We start from the raw sequence: 12,324 nt of genomic DNA, 5'->3' as shown, positions 1-12,324 counted from the left end.
GCTATACCAGGGTACAAATTATATTGCAATGATAGAGAGGAGCAACTTGGTGGGAGGTGGCGCTTTATGGACAGAACGGCATAGAGTACATCAGGATAAAGATCCTGCAAGAGACTAAATGCACAATAGAATCTTTTTGGATTGAAATCCCATGTGTGCCGGGGAAGAGTATAGCAATAGGAGTATACTCCTGTAGGTGAGTTGCAGAGACTGTCCCAAGGGGTGGGAGAGCGTAGTGATAGTCTCTGGTATGATGACGTAGGGGTGCCCCGATGAGCGGAAAAGCACAGAATCAATCTTGGCAGTAGTGACATAGGCTACCGCACGGAGCAAGGGAGCGGGAGCAAGTCACTCGTATAGAGATGTAGGCACTGCTCCAAGGAGCGGGGAAGTGTGGAGCAAGTCACTGATGTAGAGATGTAGGCACTGCCCCGAGTGGGGGAGAGCAGAGTTAAAGTCTCCGGTAGCAAGTTAGTTCTCAAGGTAACCCCGAGGAACGGGTAGGCCAGCAGGCAGGACCTCCGGAGAGGCGCAGGGACCACCCCGAGGAGCGGGGAGGTCTGGAGACAAGTCTCCCAAGGAAGCGCACGTAGGGTCCCCGAGGAGCGGGTACCCAAGCCAGAGTCCAGAACCGCAGGTAGAGATCAGAGTCCAGCACGGACATCCGAGAAGACAGGAACAAGCACCAGTAGCGAAGGAACTCGTTGCAAAGTCGATTAGCGTAGGCCAAGGGAGGTGCTTATAAACCCCAGCTTGTGATGTCATCAAACGGGACGCCCCTTAAGTTCCCGCCATAGCGTCTTTAAAGAGAGGCTCGGTGGCGCACACACATGCCTAGGAAGGCCCAATGGAGGCATGGAGATCAGCCGCGTCCCAGCCACCATGAGAAGTCTCGGGAGGCAGACAGCATGCGGCGGCAGCGGCTAGCCACACTGCGAGTTCACCCGGAGAGGAGAGCAGGGTTGCACATGACGTGAGCTGGGTTGGCTGCGGCTACCCACGGCCAACGGTCATAACAGCTAGGCAGACTGGCTGGACCATTTTGGTCTTTATCTGCCATCATTTATTATGTTACTGTTGACTACTGCTGAACACTGAGCTGAGGACTTCCATATCTTGTCCACAAGGACTCCAAGATTCTTTCCCTGGGTGAAGACTCCTTATACAAAACCCAATATATGTACCTGTAGTTGGGATTATTTTTCGCTGTGTGTATCACTCTGCATTAAATATCTTTTAGTTCCTTAAAATCTGTTTTAAAAACTTTGGATAATTTTGTGTTATCTACAGATTTGATCACCTCATTCGTTCCCATTTCCAGATCATCTATGAATATGTTAAATATAGATCCATGTACAGATCTCTATGGTACATCACTAATGACCATTTTCTATTTGGAAAACTACCGTATTTTCCGGCGTATAAGACGAGTTTTTAACCCCTGAAAATCTTTTCAAAAGTCGGGGGTCGTCTTATATGCCGGATGTCACCTTAAAGGGCGAATATTTGCCGGTGTATAGGACAGTATAAAGCTCGCTGCGTAGGGCGACGCAAGCCCCTTTTGCCCAGCACCGGCCAATTGGACAGCGTGCCTTCGCTCGAGTCACTCCCTCCCCCCCACCGGACGCTCCCTGCGTAGGGCGACGGGAACCATTTGTGGAGTGCTGACCTCTGTGCTGCGAGGATGCAGCAAGCAGCTTCAGATCATCTCACCGCCACCCCTCCTTGTTTCGTTCTGCTCTGCAAGGGAAGGCAGTGTGCCTTCGCTCGAGTCACTCCCTTCCCCCCACCGGACGCTGGAAAAAAAGTTCATTCTCCACTCCCTCGCTCCCCGATTGGCCGGTGCTGGGCAAAAGGTGCTTGCTTCGGCAAGTCCCTTTTGCCCAGCACCGGCCAATCAGACAGCGTGCCTTCGCTCGAGTCACTCCCTCCCCCCCACCGGACACTGTAAAAAAAAGTTCATTCTCCGCTCCCTCGCTGCCTGATTGGCCGGTGCTGGGCAAAAGGGGCTTGCTTTGGCAAGCCCCTTTTGCCCAGCACTGGCCAATCGGGCAGTGCGACTTCGCTCCTCGAGTCACTCCCTCCTGCTGTAAATGTTGGAATGCGTTGGAAGAGGGGTAGTCTTATACGGCGAGTATATCCCAAACTCTATATTTTAACTGAAAAAGTTGGGGGGTCGTCTTATACGCCCAGTCGTCTTATACGCCGGAAAATACGGTAATCATTTAGTCCTACTCTCTGTTACCTGGCTTCTAACCAGTTACTAATCAATGTAGGACACTGCTTCCTACCCCATGGCTTTTTATCTTCCTGAGGAGTCTCCCATGGGACATTTTGTCAATACTTTCTGGAAAACCACATACAGTATATCAACTAGCCCACTTTCATCTAATGTTTATTTACACCTTCAAACAAATCTAATAGATTTGTAAATCAAGACTTCCCTTTGTTAAACCCATGTTGACTCTTCCCTATTAAGTCATTTTTATCTATATGGCCAGTAATTTTTCCCTTACGAATACTTTCTACCATTTTGCCCAGCTCCAATGTCAGGTTCACTAGTCTATAGTTACCCAGATCACCCCCAGAACCCTTTTAAAAAATGGTGTTACTTTGGCCAACCTTCAATCAGCTGAAACTGTTACTGTTTTAAATACATTACAGATTACCAGTAAAAAGGTATGCAGTTTCGTGTATGAGTTCTTTCAGAACTCTGGGATGAATACCATCCAGTCCTGAGGATTTGTTACTCTTCAGTTTGTCTATTAGACTTGTTACATCTTCCATTAACATAGAGATTTATTTATTTATACATTTCTAATCCGCCTTTCTTATACAAGCCAGATTACTCAAAATCACCGTAAGAATATTTTTAGTATGAGTTTGTCCCCAACATCATTCTCAGTAAAGGCTGATGCAAAGAATTCATTCCATTTTTCTGCTATTTCCTTGTCCTCCCTGAGCATCCATTTTGCCCCTCGCGAGCTTTTTGCTTCCAAGGTACTTGAAAAAGGTTTTATCATCTTTTGCCTGTGCTCCAAGCTTCTTTTCAAATTTTCTTGGTTTTTCTCAAATTTATATCTAACTTGCCAATAGGCATTACTTATGCTTTTGCCTGCTTTATTAGAGTCTTCTTTCCATATTTTGAAAGATGACATTCTTGATTTAACTGCCTCTTTCACTTCACCATTAAACCATGTTGGTAGTTGTTCGGTCTTCCTTTAGCCTTTTCAAATGCATGCAATACATTTTATCTGGGCTTAAATACAGTCTACACCTCATGCAAACTTTTAACCTTGGCAACTGCTTCTTTCAGTTTCTTTCTAATTATTTTCCTCATTCTATCAGTCTCTTTTTTAAGTTATGTGCTACTACAGTATATCTAATATTAGTTCCCTCTCTCACTGATTCCATGACCAGCTGCTACATGAAGCAGTCATTGATGACATCTAGGAACTTTACCTCTCTTGCTAATTAAATGTATAAATACAATTTTATGCACTAAAATTTTATATGCATAAAATAACAAAATGAATGCACATTCCTGTTTGACAGAAGACAGAAGCGATGTCGGCAGCAGCAACTTCTTAATCATATAAAACTTTTGATGTCAGTAAGTCTCCTGATTATTACAAACATATTTTATAAGATGTTCTTAATATAAACACTGTTGTGCCTTATAAGCGCTGTTATGGGGCTTTATTACAGCTGTAAGGTATGTTGTTTTAAGACTCTTGTGCTGCATTTTTTAGAACCCGGGATTTTTGTTAATGAAGACTGGAATGCTCTGGGTAACTCCTGAAGAAGGAAGATCCCTTCCAAAACATTGCAGTGTCAAGTTAAAGAAGGGTCTCAAAGGAAATATCTATGATTGCTGATACAGTCAGAGACTTCTCCCGAAGGCAATGCACAAGAACAAACACTCAGGTAAGTACAGTTTTTTTAGTATATATTTAGGATAAAGATTCTATTGAGGTATCATGGTTTAACAGATAATTATAGGATTTTAATGCATAGCACCTAAGCATTTGTATGCTGCACCTTAGACCAGTGGTTCTGAACCCAATCCTCAGAACACATTCAGCCAGTCTGGTTTTCAGGATATCCACAATGACTAAGCATGAGAGAAATCTACATGCACTGCCTCCACTGTATGCAAATCTATCGCATGCCTATTCATTGTGGATAATCTGCACACCACACTGACTGGGTGTGACTTGAGGACTGGGATGAGAACTATTGCTCTATAGAATATAAGGTGAATTTTAAAAGTATGGCACTTGCATTAAATAGGGGTTGCATGAATAAGTCAGGCTGGCGCACATCAAGTGGATTTTGAAAGCCGCCCAGATACATGCATATCTCCTGTAGTGCATACATCTCCAAAGTTTGCAAAAAAAGGTGGAGCATGGGCTTGGTCTGGACAGGTCATGGGCGTTTCACGACATGAATCAAAGATGTGCGTATAAATACTTACGCACCCCGTCCCACAACGAGGTCCCCTGCTGTGTAACATTACTTCTGCTATGGATGATGTGCAAGTTAAAAAATAAAAGGATTGAGCCATTTCTGAGGGGTTTAAAGGGTCTGGGGTAACTGGGGAGACTGTAGGCTATCAAATCAGGGGGAGTTGGAGGACCTATCTGTTAACTGGATGGACTGATGGACGAACTGGTAAATTGGGAATGGCATGGACGCATGTCCCTTTTAAAATCCCTTGATTTACGCAGTAGAAACGGGATCTGCACACACATGTACACACACGGACAGATTATTTTATAACAAGCGCACACATGTGCATGTATCCTATAAAATGGCTGCGGCCCTGGGCATGGGCCGACGGATGCACGCAAATGAGCACCCGCGCGCCGGTTTGAAAGTTACAAACTAAGCTTTTTAGATGACTAATTAGGTCCATGAGGCATGTATGACAGATGTATAGTACAGCATATTTATGTTATTAGATTTTGTATAATAAAGTGATTTAGTAGGAGTCATGAGCTAGGCAATGGGGAAGGGGAATGATGTTTTGTAATTGTTTCCACTAGATTTCACAGACTGGGGTTCTATGAAGACCTGGGGTTTATGTGGCAGTCTGTTCTATAACTGTTATTCAGCCAAGCCTCCAGCTCCTGACACCTGGGCTTGGCTTTCTTTATTCTAATCGCCATGCATGACAAGAAAACAGACATAGGTGATGTTGATCCTTAACATATCAAAAATGTTTTCTTCCATCAATCTGCCATGGATGAGCTTTTCTTCAGCTTTTGTCAAAGCAGCAGCCACAGCAGTGCTTAGGATATACTATCCTTTAGTGACTAATATAAATATTTGAGGTTTCAGCCTTATTTCCTATAGGGTACTTGGCCTTATAAGAATATCTGTCTGTTACCCCCCTCTACCAAAAAAAAAATAACTTTAAAATGTTCATTCAAGTTCAGGTTTGTGCCAAGATGGATCACATATTTCATATGCCTTCAGTGACAAAAAGAGGAGGGCAAATCTGCACTTAGTAGACAAACCAATTATAAGGAATAGTGCAGAAATAAACCCCCGGCCATCTTTTATGTAAGAAATGCCACAGATTTGACAAGTTGATTTCTGTCCCTCCCGACGCAGCCTCGCAGCGAAACACGGGTTCCATGTCGGGGGACCTGCTTTAATCTGCTGCTATATTTTCTTGAAATAGTGGAGTTGCCAAACCAAGTAAATATTTATGAAAACTATTGAAATTTGTGTGGCCTTTCAGTTTTTTCTGCACTATTCCCTATAATTGATATGCCTTCAGTGCCCATGATACTTAGGGATTTATTTACTAAACTATGCTGAAACTGACACAGACTTTAACACGTCTTCAGTGCATGTTTTAGTTAACACAGACCTCTGCACAATTCCACATTAGCAATATTGATGTAAGGTAGCCTAATGTGAAAAACATGTAAATTAGTCACTTTGCATGAAAATGCATCGAAAGCAATTCATAAATAATTACATGGTTACATAGGAAGTAAAAGCAGAAAAAGATCAATTGGCTTGTCCAATCTGCCCAGTTATTTCTATCTGCTTTTGTGAGGCCAGGGCTAGCTATAGAAGCATGACAGCTTGTAGGATATCACTGCTTAGGAGTAAAGAGAATGAACAGTGACCTAAGAAAGCTCAAGGAGTGGTCAAAGGTTTGACACTTGGGATTCAATGCCAAGAAGCACAGAGTCATGCATTTGGGGTGCAGAAATCCAAAGGAGCTGTTTGTGATGGGGGGTTGAAAATCTGATGTGCACAGACTAGAAGGGAGACCTCGGGGCGATAGTGTCTGATGATCTGAAGGTGGTGAAGCAATATGACAAAGCCAGGGGGATGCCAGGATGCATACAGAGAGACAAAACTAGAAAGAAAAAGGAGATAATGCTTCTGTACAGTCGTTGGTGAGGCCTCATCTGGAGTACTGTGTTCAGTTCTGCAGACTGAATTTCAAAAAGGATAACGACAAGGTGGAAGAAGTCCAGAGAAAGGCAACCAAAATGGTGTGGGATCTACACCAAAAGAATTATGAGATGAGACTGAAGGCCCAAAATATGTATACACTGGAGGAGAAGAGAGATAGGGGTGATATGATACAGACTTTGAAATATCTGAACAAGAATCAAACTTTTTTCAATGGAAAGAAAGCTGTAGAACAAGCTCCAAGAGGGTCGAGTCAGGAAGTATTTCTTCACAAAAAGGGTGGTGGAAGCATGGAATGCTCTCCCAAAAGAGGTAGTGCGGACAAGGATGGTAATGGAATTCAAAGGGCAAGGGATAAAATACAGAAAATTCATAGTGGCTAAATGAGGGAGACAAAAAGAGGGTAACCTGTGCTGAAAAGGATAACTTACACAAAGCAACAATTACCACTCCTAAGATCACTTCAGTACAGTTACAAAACCAATATGCAATCATGGAATCACTGGAGAAGGAAGATATGCAACACACAAAACAAGGCAAGCAAAACATTCCAAAGGCTATGAAGAGAAGGAGAAAGATAAGAACATAAGAAATTGCCATGCTGGGGCAGACCAAGGGTCCATCAAGCCCAGCATCCTGTTTCCAACAGAGGCCAAACCAGGCCACAAGAACCTGGCAATTACTCAAACATTAAGAAGATCCCATACTACTGATGCAATTAATAGCAATGGCTATTCCCTAAGTAAACTTGATTAATAGCCGTTAATGGACTTCTCCTCCAAGAACTTATCCAAACCTTTTTTGAACCCAGCTACACTAACTGCACTAACCACATCCTCTGGCAACAAATTCCAGAACTTTATTGTGCGTTGACTGAAAAAAGAATTTTCTCCAATTAGTCTTAAATGTGCTACTTGCTAACTTCATGGAATGCCCCCTAGTCTTTTATTATTCGAAAGTGTAAATAACTGATTCACATCTACTCGTTCAAGACCTCTCATGATCTTAAAAACCTCTATCATATCCCCCCTCAGCCGTCTCTTATCCAAGCTGAATAGCCCTAATCTCTTCAGCCTTTCCTCATAGGGTAGCTGTTCCATCCCCTTTATCATTTTGGTTGCCTTTTCTCTGTACCTTCTCCATTGCAACTATATCTTTTTTGAGATGTGACGACCAGAATTGTACACAGAATTCAAGGTGCGGTCTCACCATGAAGCGATATAGAGGCATTATGACATTTTCACTTTTATTAACCATTCCCTTCCTAATAATTCCTAACATTCTGTTTGCTTTTTTGACTGCTGCAGCTCACTGAGCCGACAATTTTAAAGTATTATTCACTATGATGCCTAGATCTTTTTCCTGGGTAGTAGCTCCTAATATGGAACCTAACATCATGTAACTACAGCAAGGGTTATTTTTCCCTATATGCAACACCTTGCACTTGTCCACATTAAATTTCATCTGCCATTTGGATGCCCAATCTTCCAGTCTTGCAAGGTCCTCCTGTAATGTATCACAATCCGCTTGTGATTTAACTACTCTGAATAATTTTGTACCATCCGTAAATTTGATAACTTCACTCGTTGTATTCCTTTCCAGATCATTTATATATATATATTGAAAAGCACCGGTCCAAGTACAGATTCCTGAGGCATTCCACTGTTTACCCTTTTCCGCTGAGAAAACTGACCATTTAATCCTACTCTCTGTTTCCTGTCTTTTAACCAGATTGTAATCCACGAAAGGACATTGCCTCCTATCCCATGACTTTTTAGTTTTCTTAGAAACCTCTCATGAGGGACTTTGTCAAACACCTTCTGAAAATAGTAATTCTCATCTACATGTAGCAGAGGAACCCATCTGTAGATCAGATGTGCTGCCTAACATAAGACCAAATTCATGATATAACAAAGGTCACCAAAACTCATCATTCCCCTGGTGCTCATTCATTTAGGCACATATACCGTAAGGTATAACTAAGCAATTCAGAAAGCATTGCCTGGCATTGGGAACACAGGTGAAATAAGCAAGGGTACAGGTGGTATTCTCGTCAATCTTTCTAGTCAGACATACAGGTATAGCTAAAGAAATATATGGCTGCATAGACGGTGTCAACAATAAGGTTTCGATTTCTTAGATCATGGACTGAAATTCAATGAAGGTGTGCAACACAATGAAGGGATACACCTATCAAGAAAAAAAGTATCTTTGCTCATGTCTTCACTAACCTAGTGAGAAGTGTATATCAGGGAAGCAGAGCACATAAAAATGTAATTAGGTTGTATGAATGAGGAGGTTATATAGTTAGTTATCTATTAGCATGGATGTTTCCTCTATTTCATAATCCCCTCAATGTACCTAGTCTGGTCATTGCTGCTGGAGGCAATGCACCAGGGCTCTTTCTGGACCATGCAATCATAGAACCTGAATCTAGCTAAAAGGTGTCACTGAGTGATTACCATGACTCCCTTCCCCTACCAGGTAACTAATGCTGCCTTCACGGTATCCCCAGTATCTATTTCAGTTCTATTCATTTTTATCTTTCATTCCTTTTTCTTTCTACTATTTCCTTCCTTCTTTACATAAGAATTGCCATACTTGGTCAGACTGAGGGTCCATCAAACCTAGTATCCTGTTTCAAACAGTGGCCAAGCCATGTTGTAAATAACTGGCAGGATCCTTTCCTATCTATGCCTTTAACCTTCTTATCAGCACTGCCTCTCTCTCCCCTTTCCACAGGTATTTCCCTCTCTGCTAGTTTTCTTCCTGCCATCTCTCATTTCTTCCTCCATCCCAGTCCTTCCCTTCCTCCTCTTATTCCTAGTTTCTCTGCCCCTTATTTCTCAGGCCTTCCTCCCTTCCTTAGTCTTTCTGCCTCCCCTACTTCATAGTTTCCTTTCTTCCCCAGTGTTGCTGCCTCCCTCCAGGTTATGTATGTATTTGGCACGTTTAGTTCAATTCTATAATTATGCGTATTGTCATGTGCTTCCAACTTCCCTCCCCTCGTGTATCATGGCTTGTATCCCGGAGATGAAGAGGCCGCGTGTCCCTCATTGCGGCTCTTTAAAGAGCTGTAACGGGGGATATACAGACTTTTAATCTCTGGAACTGCAGCAGGGTGTATGGGGCACTGGCCCTGTCTGCTTCATAGGGGCCCTTCCCTACCCCCACCGAAAGCAGGCACCAGGACCATGAAGAAGACAAACTGGCTGCCTGACCTAACTCCACCACCATGCTGGCCTCATCTGAGGGAAACTTTCAGCTCTTTAAAGAGCTGTGGTGCAAGCGAGTCCTCCTACTGATAGGATACCAAAGGGCCACTCCAATGGCATGTCGTCCTGTGCGTACTGCCTTGTAGCTGACAGTTGGGGTCATCTTGCCACCCTCAAAGCCAGCAGATGGGCCACTGGACATACCCATATACCATCTTATCTGATTCATATCCACCCATACATCCACCAGGACCATCTACCCACACAACACATACACCAATATTACCATACCCACCTACAAGATATGCTACACAATGCCCCAACCTCTATCCCTCTTCTAACCTATCACCTCCCATTACTGGCCAAGGCAAATACTTGCAATCTTACAAATCAGCCAGCACAGACCAAAGACCCCGTACAGATCTCTCCTCCATTCTCCAAGAGAAACTAGTTACAGGATGGCATCCCTCCTGTCCATCTCTAGAAAAAGAATACTGCTCCTAAACACTCGCTCCATCCATAACAAGATTAGCTACTTCCACAACCTACTCAGTGATGACCAGGTTGACAATCTGTGCCTCACAGAAACATGGCACAAGACACATATTGCCCTCTAATTTAACCAAGTCTTCCCTCAAGTCTACATCTTTTCCCACATCCCATGCTAAACCAAAAGTGGTGGAGGGGTCACCATTATTTCCAAGTAAAACACTGAACTTAGCACCAGGCCCTACATGAAAACTAGAAAGAATAGAAGCCATCCTTCTTCAGGCTGACACCCACCCAACATGGGGGTTTCTCCTAGTATACCAACCATCATCAAACAGCAATGAAGCCCTATATGACCTCATACGACTGATTTCTGAAGTTACTCTGGAACATCCTCAGATCCTAGACCTGGGCAACTAACATCCATGTTGATAAGCTATACCTAAACCTTCCACAGGAATTCTTAACCTCATTAGAATTTCTGAGCCTAACCAACCCATATGGTAGGCCACACCCTTGATTTGAGTCTTGCTCCACTGCAATTAACATATGACTGTCCACCAGACAGACTACCACCTAGTATTTTTTTTTTTGACATATACCCACCCCCAACAAGGAAATCCAATCATGAAAGGACTAAAGAACATGTCTTCCCCTTCCGGCACAGCTGAGGAGATGGAAAGTCACTGAGAAGTTGAGCTCCCGCCAGACACATTACACACGGCCCTTATTCGGTGACTTTAAGCTCATTTTTTTTGCACCAGGCTATTATTATACTGTCCCCTTTACTTCACAATCTTCGAGGAAAGCTTTCACTTAGGAATAACTACAAAAACTTTGCAAACACCAAGAGACAAGTCCAAGAGCGAAAATAACAAAATGGCGGCGGATCTGGAAGTAGTGATGCAGGAGCTAAAAGTGTATTTAATAAAAGAAATTTCCAGGAATTGTTCAGCTGCTCTTGCCAATAAATTTAAGAAATTACAATCCTCTATTGATGAGGTTAAAGGTAGTCTTGACTCCCATCGGAATCAGATGGATGGGACTGAACATAGGGTTATGATGCAGAAAACTACGACGGACAGATTGGAATCTGCTGTGGCAGCGTTACAGAAAGAGAATGCAGCCTTGGCTGAGTGAATTGAAGATCAGGAAAACAGAGGAAGGCGCAATAATTTGTGCATAACTGGGATACCAGAAAAAGTTAAAGATTCCGATTTACCTCACTTGGTGCAGGTTTGGCTTCCAGAGCAGTTGGGCATTTCTTTGAAGATGGAGCCCATTATGGTTGAAAGGGCCCACTGAGGGGTAAGCCACCACAAGAAAATGGTAGGCCCAGAGAGTGCGCACATAGATCTTGAACTTTGCTGATAAAATGAAGACCTTAACACCGTATAAAAAAACGAGGTGTGAACCACCAGATTCAATATGATGGCTCCAAGATTCTTTTGTTTAATGATTATTCCTCTAAAGTGACTGAATGTAGGAAGGCATCGACACCAATTTGTTTGGAGCCATTTCGGAACGGAGTCAAGTTTGCGCTACAGTATCCCGCAAAGCTTAAAGTGTTTCAAGAGGATACAGCTACCGTTGTTACCACCAAGGAACAAGCCTTGAAACTGCTGGAACGCCTGAATATACTGTAGGGTTCGTAAAAGAAGACCTCGACTAAAGGACTTTTTGGTGGGTTTTTTTTTTTTTTTACCATATCTGCATAAAGATGCAGTAGTGCATATATGTTTGGTCATTTTTTGGATGGGGTCATTTTACAAGAGGAGCTGCTGGTTGCTTAGCTGTGCTTATGTGGACCAGTGAATCTTTCCCAGCAGGTTGTGTTTTCTGGGTATCGGTTTTTTTTTTATTTTGTTTGATCAAACATTATGGAATTCTCCCTTGTTCCCTACACTGGAAATGCTGATACACCGTCTCCTGAGGAAGACAAGAAAAAAAAACATGACTCATTTTATTTTTTCTAGAACTTTATTTGCTTGCTTCTGATTTGTGATGACGACTTTAATGTTTCTTGATTGCATTTGTAATGTCATTCTCATGGGATTTGTAAGGGCCAAAGGCTGTCCAGTTTATGAACTGTTGCCATACATTTTATTTTGTATTTGCAAGACCTCTCTTTTCTATGCCTACTGAAGTAATGCAGAGTAGTACTTTGTGAGCGATGGTC

General features: G+C 42.8%; 1 protein-coding gene across 1 annotated transcript in view; it reads right to left on the bottom strand.

Annotated features, from left to right (window-relative positions):
- Window positions 1–12,324, bottom strand: part of FBXW4 (F-box and WD repeat domain containing 4) — a 426,456-nt gene that overhangs the window by 334,181 nt on the left and 79,951 nt on the right. The gene's annotated exons all lie outside the window — the stretch shown is intronic.

This window comes from Rhinatrema bivittatum, chromosome 7, assembly GCF_901001135.1.
Source record: "Rhinatrema bivittatum chromosome 7, aRhiBiv1.1, whole genome shotgun sequence".
Taxonomy (NCBI): domain Eukaryota; kingdom Metazoa; phylum Chordata; class Amphibia; order Gymnophiona; family Rhinatrematidae; genus Rhinatrema; species Rhinatrema bivittatum.
Note: the sequence above shows the minus strand (reverse complement) of the source record. Positions and strands in the feature narration are given on the sequence as shown.